The sequence below is a fragment of the Homalodisca vitripennis genome, chromosome 2 (assembly GCF_021130785.1).
Source record: "Homalodisca vitripennis isolate AUS2020 chromosome 2, UT_GWSS_2.1, whole genome shotgun sequence".
In the NCBI taxonomy this organism is placed as follows: Eukaryota; Metazoa; Arthropoda; class Insecta; order Hemiptera; family Cicadellidae; genus Homalodisca; species Homalodisca vitripennis.
Window position 1 is genome coordinate 22912533 of NC_060208.1, and position 22197 is coordinate 22934729.

General features: G+C 38.0%; 1 long non-coding RNA gene across 1 annotated transcript in view; it reads right to left on the reverse strand.

Annotated features, from left to right (window-relative positions):
• Positions 1-22197, reverse strand: part of LOC124353693 — a 57564-nt gene that overhangs the window by 9394 nt on the left and 25973 nt on the right. The window contains exon 2 of the long non-coding RNA XR_006921615.1: positions 12240-12295. This is a non-coding gene — a long non-coding RNA (uncharacterized LOC124353693). The remainder of the gene's footprint in view (positions 1-12239; positions 12296-22197) is intronic.

Below are 22197 nucleotides of genomic sequence, written 5' to 3' on the forward strand. Positions count from 1 at the left end.
CTAGCAACAAAATTTAAAAAAAAAAAATGACAACAGATATGAAACATGGTTAACAAAACAGGAAGCGTGATAATATACGCGTTACGCCAAGTTACACAACAGAACAACTGTACTCCAAACCCAGCATTGTTCTTAGCGAAATAAAACATGAACGCCAATAAAATTACAACACCGCGACACGTGAAGTGGTGCGCACACACCAGCAGCTGCTGCTGAGGTTTTGTTGTGGTACAGGTGTTGTAATGGGGCATGATAGCTGGAATGTTAACTGGTATCTGCTATCGTTATCACAATTTAAACTCGACGTTTCGTAAACTGACATCTCCTCTCTTCCGCAGGTAACAAACTGAAAACCTTAAAGGGTTAACTTAATAAGATACCATTCCTGAAGACAAGAATAATAGTATCAAATTGTATTATTTCACTAGACGTGGTAGGCACTACACACAGAATTTTGGGTCACCTTGTAATCAAACCTAAATAAGAGTGGTTAAAAGTAAGAATATAAACTTTTACTGTATTTACTTGAAAAATGACTGGAGGGAGTCACAAGTATTTTTCTTTGTAAAAAATTCAATTTACTTTAAACAAATTTGATTTAAAACGAGTTATTCTCGTAACCCTTTTAGTGTTATTGGGATTTTTGTTCAAAATACATGTCACGACTTGTACATCCTCCGGAATATTTAACAGGACACCTCGGTGTAACATTTGTTAGGTCAGCCACAATTTGGTATAGACTCTTGTTCTTGTTCTAAAAGCCACTGTTTTATATCCTACTGTAATAAAATCTTATACATATATAGTATAATCATGGTTTTTATGCAACACCGTATGTTTATAAATTATGAATGTTTTAAATAAATAGAATTATATTTTTGAATTTCTTAAGTTTTTTCGTGACGTCTAGTTAACTGGAAAATGACACTAAACGGTATTTAAAATCATATTACATTAAAAAAACTATAATATTCCCTTAGGTCATAAATTAATAAAAATATACCAATCTCTGAAAATAAAAGTCATAAATATGTACAAACTTTTATTTTCTTTTTCAGCCATTTTTACTTGAGTCTGATTATAAAATTGCCTAATTTACTACTTAAAATCTTGTAATTCCATCGAACAGAAAAGTGACGTGTATTCAATGTGTAATTCATCTTGCAGTGATAAAAAGTTTCGCCTTTCGTTCTAAGATTTTCGCCTTCAGGAAAATACTACGAATTTAAAATACAAAAATAGTATTTTTCCAATGAAAAATCGATTGCACCACCTTTGATAAAAAAAGAGCCCGATCCCCTATTACGCCATACATCTACCCGTTATCACCGACCACTGGCCTGTGCGAGGATCTTATCAACAGAATAAGGAGACGGGTCGGTACAATACAAGGTCGATCGATGGTACTGATAAAAAGTGCTAAGGTCACAGACAGGATTTGAACCTGCGCTATCTGTAACTCGGATCCATGCCCACGGCGGCGACTTAGACCACTCGGCTATCGCTGAGTCCCGTGTACCGACACGCATATGACATCGATATCTGGGAAGTGATTAGCAGAGCTCTGTGTGAGAGACGTCTACATAAAGTCGGTCGCTAAAACCGCGAAACTTCAATACGGCAGAGCTTTCACCCGACAAGTGTGCACAAGTGATGTTTAAGGTTTAAGTGGTTCTTACATCACACACTGTACTGTACACAGTGTTTATTGTGTTTCAGGCTGTGTGTCTAGATTTGTATACAACTTGAATACGGCAGAGCTTTCACCCGACAAGTGTGCACAAGTGATGTTTAAGGTTTAAGTGGTTCTTACATCACACACTGTACTGAACACAGTGTTTATTGTGTTTCAGGCTGTGTGTCTAGATTTGCATACAACTTCAATACGGCAGAGCTTTCACCCGACAAGTGTGCACAAGTGATGTTTAAGGTTTAAGTGGTTCTTACATCACACACTGTACTGAACACAGTGTTTATTGTGTTTCAGGCTGTGTGTCTAGATTTGTGTACAACTTCAATACGGCAGAGCTTTCACCCGACAAGTGTGTACAAGTGATGTTTAAGGTTTAAGTGGTTCTTACATCACACACTGTACTGTACACAGTGTTTATTGTGTTTCAGGCTGTGTGTCTAGATTTGCATACAACTTCAATACGGCAGAGCTTTCACCCGACCAGTGTGTACAAGTGATGTTTAAGGTTTAAGTGGTTCTTACATCACACACTGTACTGTACACAGTGTTTATTGTGTTTCAGGCTGTGTGTCTAGATTTGTGTACAACTTCAATACGGCAGAGCTTTCACCCGACAAGTGTGCACAAGTGATGTTTAAGGTTTAAGTGGTTCTTACATCACACACTGTACTGAACACAGTGTTTATTGTGTTTCAGGCTGTGTGTCTAGATTTGTGTACAACTTCAATACGGCAGAGCTTTCACCCGACAAGTGTGTACAAGTGATGTTTCAGGTTTAAGTGGTTCTTACATCACACACTGTACTGAACACAGTGTTTATTGTGTTTCAGGCTGTGTGTCTAGATTTGTGTACAACTTCAATACGGCAGAGCTTTCACCCGACAAGTGTGTACAAGTGATGTTTCAGGTTTAAGTGGTTCTTACATCACACACTGTACTGTACACAGTGTTTATTGTGTTTCAGGCTGTGTGTCTAGATTTGTGTACAACTTCAATACGGCAGAGCTTTCACCCGACAAGTGATGTTTAAGGTTTAAGTGGTTCTTACATCACACACTGTACTGAACACAGTGTTTATTGTGTTTCAGGCTGTGTGTCTAGATTTGTGTACAACTTCAATACGGCAGAGCTTTCACCCGACAAGTGTGTACAAGTGATGTTTCAGGTTTAAGTGGTTCTTACATCACACACTGTACTGAACACAGTGTTTATTGTGTTTCAGGCTGTGTGTCTAGATTTGTGTACAACTTCAATACGGCAGAGCTTTCACCCGACAAGTGTGTACAAGTGATGTTTAAGGTTTAAGTGGTTCTTACATCACACACTGTACTGAACACACTGTGACACACTGTGTTTATTGTGTTTCAGGCTGTGTGTCTAGATTTGTGTACAACTTCAATACGGCAGAGCTTTCACCCGACAAGTGTGCACAAGTGATGTTTAAGGTTTAAGTGGTTCTTACGTCACACACTGTACTGAACACAGTGTTTATTGTGTTTCAGGCTGTGTGTCTAGATTTGTGTACAACTTTAATACGGCAGAGCTTTCACCCGAAAAAGTGTGCACAAGTGATGTTTAAGGTTTAAGTGGTTCTTACATCACTTTGTGTACAAGCATTTGTGCCGAGTTCGCGTTATAAACAAAAATATAATAAATAACACCGTATCAAAATAAATAACGATAAAATATAGCAATAATCTTTCTCCCCTAAATTAATGAAGAATAGTTATCACACCATCGCAGAGTTATACAGTTTACTTTAGAGATACAGCGCTGCTCAGACTTCAGATCTATTGTCATACAAAACAAAATTAAATGGCTTTAAAGAAAATTTTTATGTACGTATAGTTTAAGCGATAAAAAAAATTAATTGAGTACAGATTATGTGAGAATTGACGGCTCTTTTTGAACACTATTCTAGGCCAACAAATGTTTTGGTAAAAATCACTAATTGCATTAAAATAGTTCAAAATGTCGAAATGGAAATGAACTCTAGAGACATTTAACAACTTATGTATATGTTGAGTTTCATTAAAAAAAGACAATTCATAAGATATTTATCACGGTTTCAATTGTTTTATTTATCTTTTATCCAATGTGATCGTAAATGTTTAGACACATTTAAATTTAAGGAATTTTGTTAGCCATCTAATAGATTTGCATCTAATAGATTTTTAAAAATGATTTCAAATTATACGATGGTTTTTGGTTTTTTTAAATTTTGTTTCATAACATACTGAAGACGCAATTTTAGGGACAGACCTCAAACATTTTTAAATCTCACGAAAAAAACGATACACAATACTTTCTCCTACTTTTTACAATTTACACAATACTTTCTCCTACTTTTTACATTTTACGTAGAACAGAAAGTAAACACAGAGCCGTCACCTCTGTGCAAAACACTCCGAGTAGAAAATGCAACGCAACCATAAGTGACTCATACTGCACGGACAAACACAAATATTTCCATGAAGCATATTGCTAAGCATTAGTTCCTGACGTGGACCGTTATTGTATGCTTGCTCGGCTGCTTCCCGCTACAGCAGTCAGTTAGTTATTGCTGACCAGCTGTTAGTTAGCTGCGCGGTGAGGGGGAGGGGGAGCTGGACACGAGGTCAAGGTCACGGACACGCCCGTCGCCATTCGCCTGTTACGGTTGATACGATTTCGCGCCTCACTGCCTGTGGCGCACAAGCGAAGTCGAGAGACAACCGACTAGCTGTTGACCAACTGTGTTCGTGCCGCAGATAGAATCTTCGATACCAATAAATAATTCGGTCGAATATTAATCGATAACCGACATCGTTACGTCACGTAGCAAGGCGTGCACACAGGAGAACCAGGTCGAGTTAACCCTTATTACAGAATTACCTGGTAGAAGCAGAAGGGGCGGAGAGTAAATATGACCTCACTCCATTTTTGCCCTTTGAAACACCGATGTGGCGATGTGTTTTGAGGGGCTACCGTTGGGCGAGTGGTCTACGAAGTTGGACTTTGGCTCTGAGTTTGAGGTAGCGCATTGTGAAATCCTGTCTGTGACCGTAGCACATTTTATCAGTTCCATCGATCTTGTACTGTATCGACCCTCCTCTTTATCCTGTTATCCTCTTATCCTGTTTGATAAGATCCTCGCACTTGCCAGTGGTCCGTGAGGACTTTCAGAATGAGGCTTGAAGGGATATCGCCTCTCCTTAAAAAAGTGTGAATCATGTTTTGCTCACAGTGGTTGAACCTTAATGCCTATTGATTAATGTACTCTCAAACTGCTGTATGCAATGAATAAAAGAATGAAAAACTACTACATTCCTCTATAAATTGAAGAACACAGACAAGTAACCCATAGTTATCCAATGGGGCTACGACGGATATTGGGGGTCTAGCGCAAACACACCCATGATTTACTAATATTCCATTAGCTTCTTATATATATATGGTAAATCTAAACTTGCCATTGCAAGTTGTAATACTGGTTACGGCAAACACCGTACGACCAATCGCTAGCAACTGTACTCAGTTTGGTCCAGAACCAGTGGAACATTCGTCTGGCCATGGAATCAAATCTTAGTTGTACGATATAGTATTAAAAATATGATATGATACCGTACACAATATAGAAACGCCATTAGAACAGTAAATGAGGGAGATCTGCCAGTAGCTTCTCCCATCGAAACCTAGATCGACCCAATCAAAATTTGTTAAAGTGAATCACGAACTGTACCTATTTCCTGAAGGAAGTCATCAGACATAATTAGATTCCACTACAAGTGAGTCTACAGTATTGAGACTGAAGTATTTACGAGACATCGGTTGCAATGTCCACGAGATATCGATATTTACAGTATACACGAGACACCGGTTAAGTTGCAATACACGCAAGACATCGATAGATTCCAGTATGCGCGAGTCATCGACAGGATTGCAATGCTCACGAGTATCGACAGTTACATTATATGAGAGAGCCCAGTTACTTAGTAACGTCACGGTTGCAGTGTAACAGAGATATTGTCGATATCGATAGGTCGCAGTACACGCGATGCGTTATTAGGTCACAATGTTCACGAGATATCGATAGGTTGCAGTACACGCGATTCGTTATTAGGTCGCAGTGTTCACGAGATATCGATAGGTCGCAGTACACGAGATGCGTTATTAGGTCGCAGTGTTCACGAGATATCGATAGGTCGCAGTACACGAGATGCGTTATTAGGTCGCAGTGTTCACGAGATATCGATAGGTCGCAGTACACGCGATGCGTTATTAGGTCGCAGTGTTCACGAGATATCGATAGGTCGCAGTACACGAGATGCGTTATTAGGTCGCAGTGTTCACGAGATATCGATAGGTCGCAGTACACGCGATGCGTTATTAGGTTACAGTGTTCACGAGATATCGATAGGTCGCAGTACACGAGATGCGTTATTAGGTTGCAGTGTTCACGAGATATCGATTTACTGTAGTACACGCGATGCGTTATTAGGTTACAGTGTAATCGAGATATCGATAGGTCGCAATAGCGCGATGCGATGTTAGGTTACAGTGTTCACGGGCTGTGAGGACCGCGGAAGGCTAAATGATGTATGAACAGCCTGGACAGAAGGGGAACTATTGAAGCGACTCAACGACTGCGGCACTTAGAGCGGGGGAGATGTAAAGCCTGTAATTGTTCGCACTAAGCTGCTGTCTCGGTACCGCGTTTCCTTTTCTGTACTGAGCAGTGCGAACTCGACAGTACAGTTCTCCTGTGTTCTGACTCTTAGGAAGAAAACAAAACGATTAAAGTCGACCAAGGCATTTAAACGTAAAGCAGTAGGCAATAATATAACAGGAGAATTTACGTTGTATTATTTTTCGCAGCAATGTATCTGTCGGAGTAACGTGATTATAGGTATTTACCTACCAAGTTACACAATGGTCTCCATTACCACACGAGGGGAAGTTATGCAACGTTGGTTTATATAACCCAGGAGATACCACATTCAACATAACTACATTATATGAAAGTTTCGAGAACTGAAAACTATTTCAGGTACTTTTTAATTGCTCCATCAAACAATGCATGAAGGTTATACAAAGAGAATAATTATCGTATATATTTATCAATGCTAATTCTATTGTTATCTGAAATTAACGTTATCAGACGTAAAGGAATAAGACAGTACTGTATAATGTTACACCAACCACAACAACATCTGCAATTATGGATACAGACTGTCTGTTTATCCTTTTCCAATCCAACCAACCACAAGAGCAAAATCAATCACGGATACAGACGGTTTATTTACCCTGCCCCAAGCAACACATATTACAAGAACTGTCACCATTGATACAGACTGTCTGTTTATCCTTTTCCAATCCAACCAACCACAAGAGCAAAATCAATCACGGATACAGACGGTTTATTTACTCTGCCCCAAGCAATACATATTACAAGAACTGTCACCATTGATACAGACCGTCTCTTTACCCTGTTGTACTCAACAACAACCACAAGAGCAAAATCAATCACGGATACAGACGGTTTATTTACTCTGCCCCAAGCAACACATATTACAAGAACTGTCACCATTGATACAGACTGTCTGTTTACCCTGTTGTACTCAATCCAACAACCACAAGAGCAAAATCAATCACGGATACAGACGGTTTATTTACTCTGCCCCAAGCAACACATATTACAAGAACTGTCACCATTGATACAGACTGTCTGTTTACCCTGTTGTACTCAACAACAACCACAAGAGCAAAATCAATCACGGATACAGACGGTTTATTTACCCTGCCCCAAGCAACACATATTACAAGAACTGTCACCATTGATACAGACTGTCTGTTTATCCTTTTCCAATCCAACCAACCACAAGAGCAAAATCAATCACGGATACAGACGGTTTATTTACCCTGCCCCAAGCAACACATATTACAAGAACTGTCACCATTGATACAGACTGTCTGTTTATCCTTTTCCAATCCAACCAACCACAAGAGCAAAATCAATCACGGATACAGACGGTTTATTTACCCTGCCCCAAGCAACACATATTACAAGAACTGTCACCATTGATACAGACTGTCTGTTTATCCTTTTCCAATCCAACCAACCACAAGAGCAAAATCAATCACGGATACAGACGGTTTATTTACCCTGCCCCAAGCAACACATATTACAAGAACTGTCACCATTGATACAGACTGTCTGTTTACCCTGTTGTACTCAACAACAACCACAAGAGCAAAATCAATCACGGATACAGACGGTTTATTTACTCTGCCCCAAGCAACACATATTACAAGAACTGTCACCATTGATACAGACTGTCTGTTTACCCTGTTGTACTCAACAACAACCACAAGAGCAAAATCAATCACGGATACAGACGGTTTATTTACCCTGCTCCAAGCAACACATATTACAAGAACTGTCACCATTGATACAGACTGTCTGTTTACCCTGTTGTACTCAACAACAACCACAAGAGCAAAATCAATCACGGATACAGACGGTTTATTTACTCTGCCCCAAGCAACACATATTACAAGAACTGTCACCATTGATACAGACTGTCTGTTTACCCTGTTGTACTCAACAACAACCACAAGAGCAAAATCAATCACGGATACAGACGGTTTATTTACCCTGCCCCAAGCAACACATATTACAAGAACTGTCACCATTGGTACAGACTGTCTGTTTATCCTTTTCCAATCCAACCAACCACAAGAGCAAAATCAATCACGGATACAGACGGTTTATTTACCCTGCTCCAAGCAATACATATTACAAGAACTGTCACCATTGATACAGACTGTCTGTTTACCCTGTTGTACTCAACAACAACCACAAGAGCAAAAGCAATCACGGATACAGACGGTTTATTTACCCTGCCCCAAGCAACACATATTACAAGAACTGTCACCATTGATACAGACTGTCTGTTTACCCTGTTGTACTCAACAACAACCACAAGAGCAAAATTAATCACGGATACAGACGGTTTATTTACCCTGCTCCAAGCAATACATATTACAAGAACTGTCACCATTGATACAGACTGTCTGTTTACCCTGTTGTACTCAACAACAACCACAAGAGCAAAATTAATCACGGATACAGACGGTTTATTTACCCTGCCCCAAGCAATACATATTACAAGAACTGTCACCATTGATACAGACTGTCTGTTTACCCTGTTGTACTCAACAACAACCACAAGAGCAAAATTAATCACGGATACAGACGGTTTATTTACCCTGCCCAAGCAATACATATTACAAGAACTGTCACCATTGATACAGACTGTCTGTTTACCCTGTTGTACTCAACAACAACCACAAGAGCAAAATTAATCACGGATACAGACGGTTTATTTACCCTGCTCCAAGCAATACATATTACAAGAACTGTCACCATTGATACAGACTGTCTGTTTACCCTGTTGTACTCAACAACAACCACAAGAGCAAAATTAATCACGGATACAGACGGTTTATTTACCCTGCCCCAAGCAATACATATTACAAGAACTGTCACCATTGATACAGACTGTCTGTTTACCCTGTTGTACTCAACAACAACCACAAGAGCAAAATCAATCACGGATACAGACGGTTTATTTACTCTGCCCCAAGCAACACTATTACAAGAACAACTGCACAACCACGGATACTGGCTATTTGTTTACTATGTTCCAATCGACACCATGCTACTTACTTAAATTTATTTCGAAATTATATTTGTACATAGTCTACCTAAATAAGTTCTGTACTTTTAATATTGTTTTAAAGATTATCGTATATTTACATAAGATTCTAAAAATGATACAACCTTTATAACTTCGTTTGAGAGATCTAAGTTTCAAAAACTTCCAAAAAACCATTTCCAAAGGTATCCTTCTGTGTCATAAGAATTTCAGAAAAGAATGTCAAGATCCTTAGAAGAAGCTAAAAATTATATAGTCCTCAGCATCCATAATTGTGAGTTTATGTTATTCTGTCATGAACTAACTAGGACAGGCTCAAGTACTTCTCAGCAAATTACCGGCCAATATCCGTTTTAACCTTGTTTTTAAGAATTTTCAAAAAGGCTTAATGATTTTTAGAAAATTAGTAATAATGGCTATTAGAATTGTTCACGATGAAACAATTACTGGTTGTATTAGACTAATTTAATCGTTAGGGAACCATTTATTGCTTGGATTTCTGACTTCCCACGCTGTAATCTTGTCTTGCTTAAACGAAATAAAATTGCAAAATGACTTGAATGTTCAGCGATAGATAACTTGTCACTGGCGCGCCGAGCTGATACTGATAGAAGTCAATGATAAGAACCCAGATAACACGCGCTGCCAACCGTATCAACACCTGCAACCTTTCCCTACACTGAGTCAGCTTCAACAAAGGTAAGAGTTCGTTTGGTCACATAACTAGTACGGCCAACAGCGATCAATATGGCTCTTTATTACATGCTGTCAGGTTTTTGAAAAATATGTTGGTTGATTTAGCTTCAGCCAATCACGATACTGCTCGGCTCCTTACAACTCACCTGTACAGACGACTATGTATTATTGGTAGTTTCGGTTTCATATCTGTGGACATGAACTATTTCGCTTTCCAGAACGAGACCAAAATATTTCAAGGATTTAATTTGTTGAGCATGGTTTCGAAACGGTGTGAACAGGATAACTTACGATGTTATTGCATCCCACCCAGAATTCCTTCCCATGTACAACTCACTTTGATAAATATTTATACATAGAGATTCTCTATACACGGCAAGAACAATGCTTATGTTAGAACGGCTTTAGGTAAAAAAAGTAAATTAGAGAATGTTTCTACTAATAATCCATGCTTTATGGATTCAAAAGTTTGAGGAAACGCCTCCTAAACACTCGAAGGCGCCTCAAAATCAGAAATAAACAAACTCCCCTTTTATATAATATGTAATTACCAAATAAGCAAAATCCCAAAATGTTGCCACTAAGCAGAGGAAAATAGTAATTTTTAGGATATTCCAGATCAACATCTCATTTTAGCACTTCTTTATTTAAACATTCGGAAATATAAAAATATTGGTGGAACACTTTCGGTGTTGCAATCAACTAAGTAAAAATGTAAGATATCTATCCCAAACTGATCATTTTTAATCCACAAAAAAGAGATTTTTATTTTTGTGTCAAATACAAGCTTTTATCTGCAATATGCAGAAAACTAATAACGAAACACCCACCAGTTTTCCGCCAACACTTTTAATGACCCGGACTCACAGACTTTGTAAACTGTTTAAAACACCACATAATAACAACCCCTTATTGTAACGCACCTTTTCAGTTTTTGATGCTTTACAAAGGTACCAGTAGCATATTCCACATACACAGATACATTAACCTAATTTAATTTCTCTATCTTGTACTAAATTGAATTTATAACTAGACCAATTATACCTATAATATAATTTAGACTTATTTAGAGATCTAAAATAGATTTGACAACCAGTTCCCGCTAAAATCTTTTTACGTATTACCTTTCTTACAACATACAATTTCAAATAATTTTATATATGTATACGCTCCTAATCATTGAGGAGACTAAGTTTTAATATTTTATATGCCAAATATTGGGCATTAGTGACCAAAAAATCCAGTCACCCTGTAGAAGGAACAAATCTGGTCTTACGTTTATTTACAAAATTATTCATGGTTCAATAGACAGTTACGTTCTTTTAAATAATATCCAATTGTTTGTTCCTACAAGCAACTTGCGCTCATCAAAAGTTTTATTTTGTCCCCAGATGTAACAAAGCCCAACACTATAATTTTTCATTTAAAAGCCTTATGACTTTTACATTTATTTAAGCAGGAGGTAGATGTGTTTAATAACATAGTTGGTGAGTTCAAATCCCAAATTGACAAACTTTGTTGAGTAAATTGAATAAAGCAATCCATTGAATTTTGTATTGTTATAAAAATTATTCTTTTGTTTATTTAGGTATACCAAGTGTCTGAACTTGTACAGAGCATTATTTTAATTTATAAATTTTTGCTTAGTCTAATATTCTTATTTTAAGTTTTTTTCCTTTGTACTGAAATTTATTGTATTTTGTTTGGTTTTATAAAATGTCTAAAAGCTATAAGGATATTGCATCTGTAGCTATTGAATATATCATTGAAATAAATAAATAAATAACGTTAAGGGTCTTGATGAGGCAAAAAGCAAAATGTCCACAAGTATGTGAAGAAGACGGCCTTAAATGGGTATACAGGGTTATCCCGATAGATAACGACTTCCGGTTTCCAACAAAATGTATTTTTTATTCAGTTTCCAACAGTGTATCACTTGTGGGGAGGGGTAAAAATTTTGAGTAGGGGTGCGCACCCTAACACGTTTTAATACGCCAAATTGTATGTCTCATTAACCTTAATAACTTTTGGGTGATGACCCTAAATAAACCAAATAGGGTGCAAATCCTGGCCATCATTCCATTGCTACCTCATCCCTTTTCTCATCCCCCCCCCCCGCTTCTGTTTGTATTGCCGGTAAACTCACCCACCTCTCAGAGCGCCAGACAGGCGACGATCCTCACATCTTGGACACCGCTAGTTGCTCCTGCAAACACACAATTGACTCAGTACAGTACAACAAACAACAGCAACTACATTACTTTTTCTACATCAATCATTTTTGTTTGAATTTGTTCAAAACATCTTGAGAGTACCTATCTCGTAACGCTACCACCTCTCATCTATTTTCATTGAATAGATTGTTTCCAGATTGTAACTAATGTGGAAGTGTAACTCCATCATCATTCTCCGACAAATATTACTCATCTTTTCCTTAATAGGTTTTCAACAAATTTTAAAATCAATTAATTAAACGGGAGATGAATTGGAGCTAAACCCAATTTCGCATCGAATCATCTCTTCCCGCCACACGATGTGCTATGTCACGTGTAGAAAACTCAGTTGCTCCGCCGTGCTTTGGGATCGTGTAAAAACATCGTAGTGCACTCAATTATGCACCTCTGACAAGACAAAGACAACACTTCTTCATCTTTACTACACTGAATGGATGCAGGATAAACCAGGCGGAATTCTTTTATAGTGTAGGTGGCTGATGTCGAAACGATGCAAAGAATTCATTTTGAACGTCTTCGTCGCCGAGTTTTTTTGGATCTATTCAGACGGGAGTTGACCCAGATTCCAGGAGTCAAGTCTGTGACAGTGTCAAATGTCAGACGCACTAGGCGGAAAGTGAAATGGAGCTAAACTCAACATTCACATTTATAATCTATTAGAAAATGAATTTACGCCATTATGTGTTTTTATGTTGTTAAATTCAATTTTGTCATCACAGTTTGCTGATATTTAATTTACTCCTCCAGTGTATACATTTTTGTTGTTTCATTCAAAAATATCAATCAATACCTAAGGACAAAACAGTGGGTATCCCACAATAATAGAAACGGGGGGGGGGAGATCGAGCCTCAGGCCCGGAGTATTGATTTCGTACATAAGTTTTATATGCGTATGCTCCAAAATGAAATATATTTGCAATATCTATTGTCAGAGAGGTCTCAAAGGTATGCACATGGTACCAATACAACCTTCACCTTTTGTTAATAGTTACAGTGTAGTATAATAAGTTATTCAAACATGTTTAATTTAGAGATTACAAGTTGTACATATGTATACTTAAGCCCTGTTCTAGCTAAAGTCATTTTATTTTAAGAAGTTTTCAAATAGTATTGATTTATATTACCCTGTCCCCACGTTTATTGCACGTACTTATTTTTTTGTTTAGTTATTTTTTTAATATATCGTCCTCCAATTAAAGGCACACCTGGACAGATCAACCCTCCCCCCACCACGGGCCTTGAATATTTTGCGTGTTGGGAGCTTCTTAACATCAAATGTTAAAAACTAGGCGAATAGAGGAGGTAATACTAGTTTACGATTATTAATTCATATTCTCTTTGTGCAAACAGTTTGGTGCATTCAAGAATATTCACACTGAATAAGATGCAAGCCTCGTCTTCCACGTCTCCAGTCCAGTTGTTATTCTATTCCTACTATAACAAAAATAATTAACGACACCATTTTCCCGTTTGTAGACAGCCGCAATCTTCTGATTCTTTCAGGAATAACCGGAAGGCCCAGATTGTGTAAGTATGGCGCGTCCTCTCTCTATAAATTAGAAGTAGCTTGTAGCTCCACCCATACCTGTGCGTTCGTTTTAACACCGAGGTGTTATAACTCACCTCGTTTTCGTACATCTAGCACACAAAATTAACATATAAAATAATAAGTTATTTAACATTTATTATGGGCACTGAAAACCACAAGATACGTTAAGAATGCCTAAATAGGTGGTTGCAAAACTACCAATAGAATTCTAAATGTAAATACTGAGTCAATGTTGTGGCTATTGTAGGAAGGGTTGAATCAATGTGAATGTCCAGTTCAGCTCAAGTTTATCTTCCTCTTAGTTTATCTATTCCTAGACGAACAAGACCCAGATTCTACAAGTCAAGTCTGTGACAGCGTCATATTTTTCAGACACTGAACCAAGAAGAAGATGAATTTATAACACGTTATGTGTAGATAATTCTAAAATGTCATACTCCACAATAAAAGGTTTTGATTTTTGGACATATCTTTTTACACAGAAAGTCATGCACGCTAGGGAAGTTTACTGTATCTTTTTATACCATATTCAGCAATAGTAAACCGGAAGACCATCAGGGGACTGAAGGTAGGCACTGAAAAGGTTAAATTCCATTTAATAACAATTCTGTTTCAGTGACAGTGAAAATAAAAATTTGCATATTACTTCTTTGCTTATAGTCAATCTATATTCGAGCATAGGTGACAAATATACGAACAGACTTCAGCAATTCCTGTTAACCCTAGAACTGCCAATCGACATTATAATGTCGATCTGACACGCACGCGTTTTGGCAGTTCATATAGTACGTAAATCAACATTGCCACCAGTATTTATATACCATTTCAAATATAAAGAATTGCTTATTTCAATGGTGAAATTTGTTTTGCTCTTTTGGCAACAGCGATGTCACAGTGACATCATAAATCTTACCAGAAACTTCAGCTTTATCTTTTTTTTAATTAGTGATTTATCACGGGTATGGTTTATAATGTTGGTTTATAGCTTGTTATAGCTTTGTTTATGCTATACAATGCTAAAGTTTGTTTGGAAATATTTTTTGTAAAAGTTTTTTTTTCTAATTGTTGAAAATAATTGTATCCATAGTAACAAATTTAGCCTGTCCCGCCAATTAAAAAAAAAAAAATGAAATTGGTTATTAATTTATTTTTTGTTTTGTAGTGAATGTAGTTCTCTAACTTTGGTATATTTTGGACACATTTACTGTAAGAATTATATCTTCTGTAAATTTTCGGAAATACTTGTACCCATGGTAACAAATTTATCCTTTCATGTAGTACGTAAGGTTTTTATAATATATATGTTTTTAAAGAGAACCTGGACACCATTATATATTTTTGAAACTAAATAGAATGAAGATTAAATTGGCTATATCCGATTTTAACATTTATAATAATATCACACTTTACCAGAGGCAGTTCTATCACTTGTAATTCTGTATTGTTTTATGCATATTGTTTTAAAACAATAATTATCTCCAAATTTTGCTGAAAAATGTATTACCCATACAGGTTTATAGTAAAAATGTATGTTTGACAACATTTTGAAAGTACGAGTACAAAATATTCAGAAATGTCCTGCCATCTGAGGAAAGAATGACTGCAGTTTGAGGGTTAATGACGATTCCATGTCGGCGTGATGCGAAATGAAATAAAAAAATAAAATACAATTATTCATACATTTCGTACTTTTAATTCTTTTAATTGCAGAAACACTTGTTGAAAGTGTTTAACATGTACGTATACAAATACCATAAGTGCATATAAAACAGTTTCCTGCACACTGCGAAATATAAAACAACTTTCATAGCCTTCACAAAATAAAAAAAAGGGGAGAGGGTCGCTTGTATGGAACGTTTACGCGGAAAACGTGAAATCGAGGCTACTGTGTTCGTGGGAAATAGTATGCATTTTGAAAACGGCAACACATATACGAGTGGCATATTTCAGCAAAGTAGCTGATAAAACATGTCTAATAAATAAATCACTTAAGGGACACCGTAGCGCATTTTATTCGTTATATTTGAAAGTCAAGTTTGCGCCCACATTTATATTTTCATACAATTACTGTATTCAAATTTTTAGAGCGTACGTTGATGTCACTAAATAATGAACCCCAGTATTGTAAACTCCGACAATGGAGACACAAGTGTCGGCAGTGAAGTGCGGCTCGACTGACAGTTTATGAATCAATGTTGGTCTCGCCCGCCAAGCGAGTGAGAGGGTGTAAACACAAAGGTGGGCGAGGGGGGAGTGGTAGGCGGGGGGGGGGTTGCGTGTACGCAAGCGTGGCCGTGGCGTGGCACCCTGATGCCCGCCCGCGCTCATCTGCATGCATGGTGTAGTAAATAATTGAGGCCCGGTTTATGTCTTGAGGCCGTGTCTCCCCCCTCCCCCCCCCCACAGTCCACACGCTGTTTATCTCTGTTCCGTCTCGTGATGGCCCGGAAGTACACGTGTAAGCTCTAATTGCCTTTTATGGAGCACAGAAAGTACCGCTGTGCATCTGTTTCCGAATCAGAAAAACACAAACATTGCAGAATAGTTTCATTAAGATTGCGTTACATTGCATTGCCAGAATAATGTAGAATGTCCTACATTGCCCATAAGTATAGTTAGGCCAAATCACATTTTCAGTTCGTCTTTGGTAATAAGAAGTTACCCATTTGTTAGGAAGTGCACTTTTAGGAAGAGGGTTTCCTCGATAAACTTCAGCCCTTATGTTCGTTCATGTGACAGATAATCGTCAAAAATATTACTAAAAAGTCTAAAGTAAAAAAATGTAAAGTCAAAGATTGTCTTATTTTACCAAGCTATGACCAATAAGACCTCTTTAACATTTAACCTGGGGACCAACGGCTTAAAGGTGACTTCAGAACCACCACCAACGGCCGGGCAGGCGGGCTGCTTGGAAGGGCAGGATCGCTCAGCGGTTACCCATCCAAGCAGCAGCCACGCTCGACGTTCCTAGATTTGGTTATCTTGCGATAACCGCCGTACCCTCTACCGCTACATTACGCCATTGGCTTCGTGGACTTAACAACTGGACCATTGGTTTGTAGGTTTATTTCTTCCCAACTAGTAAAGTCAAACACATGTAGCTGATTGTGTCTTTCCACACCCTTGCACATTACCATAACACTCATGAACCGCATTACCGACAAACTGTACGCTGGGACCAAGATCTCATTATCTTCCATGTGAATATCTTCAACTAGGCCTTCTTCCGTATGAACATCTTGTTCATCTTCTTGTACACAAAGCATTTAGGTTCTGCGATAAACACTAACTTCAAACGCAAACCTGTCTGGTATACGATTCAGACAACCGGCTGAAGAACAAATAATTGTAATAGGTCAACTTTCTAATTTCTGGGGAATGAAATAGTCTAAAACAACTGTGACCAAGAGAGTTTACAGTGTACATCGACGCCAGGCCACAGTAGCTACAGAAAAACAGTTACCACCGTCATGGACACTTCTTACGAGGGATCATCCTTGTTGATATCAGCCGGATTCTCTGTAATACGCTTACACACTATTTTTGAAATTCACTCTATCTAACGATGTTTATAAGAAATGTGTCAAGAATTTGTATAACAATGTAGAGGTATTTTAAGTGACTACTTCTTTTGCCGGGCTATGCATGCCATACCATGTTTGTCATCAAGGAATCATGTAATATGGGGAGAAATATTATGCTTTATTGGGGCCAAACCACGCATTCCCTGCACATCAGGTGAATAACAGCAGGCGGCCTTAGCAAGGTCGGAACTGTCAGGATTTTGATTACTATAAAAGCACTACCGAAAAGGATACCTACAACTGTAGTCTACCTGCAATCCCGGAATTATAAATAATTCTATATTTGAAGGCGAACCCACTTGTGGCAAGACTAAATTTGCGAATAATCTTGGGCACACCATTTGGGGCGACATGATCACAGTCCAAACGGATGCAGATGTAATTTATGAAATATCTCAATTTCAACTGAAGCACATGGAGGTCAGCTGCCTCCGTACAGGTCAACAGTTCAGAGCCGACTGTAGTAAAACGACCTTGAGTGTTCCCCATAGGAACAATTCATCATAGACCATAAACTTTTACGCTCTTTTTATTTAGCGCAACGGAAAGGGGATGCCCATTTTAAAGATAAAATTAATAATCATTCGGACTTTTTATTTAGATTTTATGTAAAGTGTTTACATTTTGAATATTGAAACGACGTACAAACAAGTTTGGGGGGTTTGTCTGAAAATCAATACAAAAAAACAAAAAAAAATGGATTGGATGCTAATTAATTCTATATTTAAAACAGACATCTCCCATAGTTCTAAGACCAAAAAACTTACATCCGGCTCTTAAGAACCGCACACATATCGAATTCATGCGTGGAATTTTAATTAATTAGGATTTTTTTAATGTCTCTAGCATAAATTAAAGAAACGACTTTGTACGTCTTTGACAATACTTGCCAAGCGGTGTACTGAGGCAAACCGAACACATTACAAGGTTCTCAGGACATTGGATACGATCGCAATTCAGCCATTTAGGCGTCTAAAACAAATCCTATCTAAGCAAACGTCACCAATGGAGACTCGTTTCGAGAATGAAAAGCTCTCCCAGTGACAAGCAGCCATCTCGCTCGCTTTTGGAACGATTTAATAATTGGTTTTATATCTTATGAAAATAATTAAATATTATTATGGATTATAGAATAACGGATATCTGTGATTTGATAGTCTAGTTGTCGTAATTGGAGCCTTACGTACACACGTTTGCATTCATTATTTCTAAGGATAACCCCTTCTCCCAGGATTATAAAAAAAGGCGCACATATAGATACGTAATACTATAGTTTAGATTCATTCCTCCTGAGTGTCCACCACAGTTCACGCCACCATTCAGGTGTGTGATCACGAAGTACAATAGCTCATGTACATTCCTCCTGAGTATCCACCACAGTTCACGCCACCATTCAGGTGTGTGATCACGAAGTACAATAGCTCATGTACATTCATCCTGAGCATCCACCACAGTTCACGCCACCATTCAGGTGTGTGATCACGAAGTACAATAGCTAGCTCATGTACATTCATCCTGAGCATCCACCACAGTTCACGCCACCATTCAGGTGTGTGATCACGAAGTACAATAGCTCATGTACATTCCTCCTGAGCATCCACCACAGTTCACGCCACCATTCAGGTGTGTGATCACGAAGTACAGTAGCTCATGTACATTCCTCCTGAGCATCCACCACAGTTCACGCCATCCTTCAGGCGTGTCATCGCGTAATACAATAGCCAGGGGCATTTCCGATCGGTACTTTGCGACCTCAGATCATGTCTCAGATCGTCCAAATTTTCTGACGCGTCAGATCACGTTTAAGCCCTGACCACCAGTGGTGGCTTCCGTTGCTCCCTGCACTTCTGGAGGGATAACCTTTGTGAAAGAACCCGTATTCAAGGCCAGATCACGTGTGCAGGATATACAGATAGCCGTAGCAGTGCACGTAGACAGGGATGGGCCGAGCAGGGAGAAAGTCGCGGTACGGCGCGGCGGCACGAGCGCGACAACGGTCGTGAAAAGTCTTGTCGTGACATCGATCACAATCTCTCCGAGAGTGAAATGGGATCCGACGGAAGCCACAACGCAGAGGTTAAACCGTAGTAATTTGTTTCCGACAGCTCGATAAATGCTTAATACATTACTCGTCTCATCGACACAAGTAATTTACACATAACACATATTATTTTTTGTCATTATTAAAAAAGCTTGGAACCAGCACAGACCACTGTGCAATGCCTCACTTCACTCAACCGATATCATGTTTCGCCTTCTATTCCTGTCACTTCTAAACTGATTCTAATCTAAGTACGTTTTTTAATTTGGAAGCAGAAAAGGGCTGAGCACAAAAGGACCGACCCCACTGGGTTGTGTAAAGCCGATACCTGTTTCAGACATGAAGAATTAGGGTTTTAGCCTTTTCAATGCATAGGAATGCCAATTAGGCTATATCCATCGGCATCGGACAAACAACATACTCTCTGATCTGATATGGAATGAATCGCGAGAACATGTTGTTACTATTTAAATGATCATAAATCTTACATTAATTCCGCTATATATAAATTCGTTGGATTTCTTACTATATTTACAATGGACCATTATTCTTGGTAATTTTTTGTTGGAATAAAGGACTTCGAGATATTTAAATGTCTAAGCTTTTAAGTGCCACCAATTTCAAACTGAAAGTGATATTACTTACATAATCCTTCTTCAACTTCGCATTACATTTCTTTTTTGAGATAAGAGTATTTAATTAAAAACTCAAATTTTCACACAATCATCAAGGTTATACAATCTGTATTTTCGTTTTTTAACTCACGCCTTTTAAAATAACGACCCTAAACACAGAAAAAGTAAACATTGTTTTTAACACTCCATGTAAAATTAAAGGCAATTAAACTAGACAATTGAAGCCATTTTGTAATCAGGACCAAACAAAAACTGTTAAAAAACAAAACGTGAAATTGTAACATAATGTACATGAGCTATATAACTTCAGGGAGTAACGTGTTTTTTATTTAAAAAATATTTTTTTGGAAAGAAAATTGTCAAAAACATGTAAATTTCTTAAATGGTATTTAATTACAAAAAAATAATTACTTTAAGTCATAAATATATAAAAACATGTCATTTTCAGAAGTTATTACTCATATACATATTGTAAAACCACATTTTTTTCAACAGTTTTAATCTGGAACTGATTATACAATGGCCTAAATTACCTACTTTAAAAAAGTCTGCATTTTACGAACACTTTTCAAGACATTATTTTTTCTTTTTTTATATCCACTAAAATTTAAAGAATTTTGAAGTTAACATCAAAAATATTTCCGAAGGCCTACAATTGATTGCACCACCAACGAAGCGAGAAAGGACACAGGTTTATGTGAACATTTTGTCTGTTGTGGGTCCTGAAGCTATGCCAATCTCACGCGAAACACCCTGTGTATGATGACTAGTGTCGGTGACGGCGAGAGAAACAACCTTATCGCTGTAACAGTTGAGAAGATGAATGGGGCAAAGTTGTGATTCAGCGTATTGAACGTGCAGCTAAACTGATAAGAAAGCAACTGACAGCTTCTTAATGAGGGCCTTAGCTTTTTCCGTTGTTTGTGCGTTTTCCAATGCACTAGCACTAGGCGCTAGCATACTTTGTAGGTTTTGGATTCGAATCCACCTGTTCCAATCACCACTTACATTTTGCATTGGATTATTAAATATTATGTGTTCACACAGTTTGCTTTTGAACACGTAACTACCTAGAGTGGTTCCCTTAACAACAGTGTTTTTTCTTGTACCAAGAGATATGTATGAAATTGTAACCCTCTAGGACCTGCTAATCAAGAATATTACACATATACTGAGACAGAATGGTGAAGTGTCCCTTGACCTTTCGATCCCAAAATTAATAGCGTTCTCCCTTGGGGCAGGAGAATCCTAAGTACAAAGTATCAACTCTGAAGGACCTGCCAATCGTGTGTTCCGCATCTACTGAGACAGAATGGTAAAGTGTTTCCTTTGACCTTTCGATCCCAAAATTAATAGCGTTCTCCTATGGGGCAGGAGAATCCTAAGTACAAAGTATCAACTCTTTTTCTGAAGGAACTGCCAAATCGTATGTTCCGCATCTACTGAGACAGAATGGCAAAGTGTCGTTGACCTTTAGAACCCAAAATCAATAGCGTTCTTCCTCGGAACAAGAGGATCCTCGATACAATGTATCAACTCTCAAGGACCTGGCAATCGAGAGTTACGCATATACTGAGACAGAACGCTGAAGTGTCCTTTGACCTATCGATCCCAAAATCAATAGAGTACTTCCTTGGGACAGGAAAATGCTATGTAAAAATTATCAACTCTGAAGGACCTGCCAATCGTGTGTTCCGCATATACTAAGACACAATGGCGAGGTATCCTTTGACCTTTCGACCCCAAAATCAATATGGATCTTCCTTGGAACATGAGGATCCTCAGTACAAAATATCAACTCTTAAGGACTAGCCAATCGAGAGTTACGCATATACTGAGACACAATGGCGAGGTATCCTTTGACCTTTCGACCCCAAAATCAATAGCGTTCTTCCTTGGACGAAGAGGAAGGAACCTATGTACATTCAAGACTATTGCACGGACGAATGAATTGATAACGACACGATTTTAGAAGGACCTGACGGGTCCTTAATAACTTGTTCATAATTACTAGTACTCCCATGGTGTTTATTTATCTCATACATTCATACAACTTGTCACTTGG